General features: G+C 35.0%; 1 protein-coding gene across 2 annotated transcripts in view; it reads right to left on the bottom strand.

Moving 5' to 3' along the window:
- LOC144973322 (uncharacterized) overlaps positions 1–2,500 on the bottom strand; it is a 176,329-nt gene that overhangs the window by 145,967 nt on the left and 27,862 nt on the right. The gene's annotated exons all lie outside the window — the stretch shown is intronic.

Here is a 2,500-nt window from a genome sequence, read left to right as displayed (position 1 = left end):
CATCAAAGCTGCCAGATTAATAAACCTTAAACGCGTTTTGTATTTAAGCCATATACTTGATTGGAATGAGAACTTATTCATAACGCCATTTTGTTTACTTATTTATCTATTTATTTACTTATTTATCTATCAATTTCTTCATTCATTTATTTATGAATTCACTCATTAATCATTAATCCATTTATTTGTTTATTTGTTTACTTACTAGTCTATTTTTGGTATCATTAGCGAAGATATTTTAGGTACAGAAGATAAATTCAATACGGTCACTCTTATATATGTCTTAATAATCCTTTCCCGGCCAGATTGTATTTTATACTCATACATTATATATTTGGCAATGCCAGCACACCCACCGATTTCAACATATTAAATAGCAAAATCAGATGGACCGAGATGAATTAGCAATTTGGGGGGAAAAGTCAAACCAAGAACTTGTTCTGTCTTTGATCAATAGACGGAAATGGATGGGTCTCAACCTCTGAAAATCAACAGATAATATATGTGGCTGGCTGAGAAAACTCGGAAAGATGTGCAAATTTCGTAAATTGAGTTATATATGCAGTGATGTAGACCACATAAGTATATGGACAGGCTTTGACATGAACTCCACAAGGAAAGAGAGAAAAAAAAGGAACTGTCAAGAAACAGCCGGAGGCGTTCAATTCTGTAGAAAATCGAGGGACCAGCGGAGAGAGCTGGGGATGATAGCCTAGGAAAGAAATAGAGAAAAGTTGTTAATGGCTTATGCTTCCATGGGAGTCCAAGGACACCTCAAAATCGAGGGACCATCCGGAGAGAGCTGGAGATGATGGCCTAGGAAAGAGTTAGATAGAGAAAAGTTGTTGATAGCCTATGCTTCCATGGGAGTCCAAGGACACCTCAAAATCGAGGGACCATCCGGAGAGAGCTGGAGATGATGGCCTAGGAAAGAGTTAGATAGAGAAAAGTTGTTGATGGCCTATGCTTCCATGGGAGTCCAAGGACACCTCAAAATCGAGGGACCATCCGGAGAGAGCTGGAGATGATGGCCTAGGAAAGAGTTAGATAGAGAAAAGTTGTTGATGGCCTATGCTTCCATGGGAGTCCAAGGACTCCTGAAAAGCTGTGTCACGCGAGCTTAGAGCCCGAGTCGCTTCGTAGTCACCGTTATCGGGTTAAATATGCACATGTTTTCCAAAATAAACTGAAGACTAATTAATAATCTTCGCTTCATTGGGAATATGTAAATAATCCTATGACATTTCGGATTACCCTTTCATCCAAATTATTAGTGACGAAATACACAGTGCACACAATACACATGGAATATAAATCATAGAACAATGTTATGTTTATAAGATTCCGATGTAAATGACAACCAAACCAGTAATATATTTGATCTATCGCCGAAAGCTGATTATTCATATCATATCACATCATATCATATCATATCATATCATATCATATCATATCATATCATATCATATTATATCATATCATATCATATCATATCATATCATATCATATCATATCATATCATATCATATCAGTAATAGGGATTTAAAATGGACCAAGTGTTCCTTAAATGCCCTTATAACATAAGTATATATATATATATATATATATATATATATATATATATATATATATATATATATATATATGAAAATAGGTCACTCACGTTTTATTTGCCGATACAATTGTTTCTCTGTCCTCCATTTCGTCAGTCGACATTAATCCGTAGTGTTGATACAATTGTTTCTCTATGATCCACACTACGGATAAATGACGAAATGGAGGACATAGAAAAGGCAATTAAATCGTGAGTGACCTTAATTATTTTTTTTTAAATGCTCTAACCAACATTATCAAGCATTCTCGTACCTATAATGCATATCGGGTGACATGCACTGCATGAAATGGAAATATAAATTATATACAGCATTTAGCGTGGTTCAAGCAGAAAATGTGCTATTTTGGGTGTTCACATTTATTGAAATATCTTAATTCGTCGTCGATAAACAAAGAAAACAATTCAGTGAAAATCTTTGTTTGGTCTGAGTTACGCGGAGTGTGAAGTAAATATTTAAAGACATCTTAAGAAATAGAAAGTTAATACGGCCAACAAATCTTAATCAATAACTTTCTCTCTCTCTCTCTCTCTCTCTCTCTCTCTCTCTCTCTCTCTCTCTTTCTATCTATCTATCTATCTATCTATCTATCTCTCTCTCTCTCAGATTAGAGAGAGAGAGAGAGAGAGAGAGTGAGAGAGAAATATATTGATTAAAATTTGTTATATATATACGAAGGGACGGTGGAGTCACGATTTTTTTCAAGGTTTAAAATGTGATTCAAGCAGTAATTGGGTAGCTGGGCCGTTTAGATCCGATGGAAAGTACTTTGACTCGTAATCCTAAGAAATATGACAAGAATCTGCTTATATAATAATATATTCTGCTCCTAAATTCCCTCCTTATCCCACCCAATATATATTCATTTTGATGGACTGGTTAATACA

The sequence above is a fragment of the Berghia stephanieae genome, chromosome 5, assembly GCF_034508935.2.
Source record: "Berghia stephanieae isolate SIO BIC M18660-M18661 chromosome 5, UCSD_Bste_1.3, whole genome shotgun sequence".
In the NCBI taxonomy this organism is placed as follows: domain Eukaryota; kingdom Metazoa; phylum Mollusca; class Gastropoda; order Nudibranchia; family Aeolidiidae; genus Berghia; species Berghia stephanieae.
This window is presented reverse-complemented; position numbering and strand designations above follow the sequence as displayed.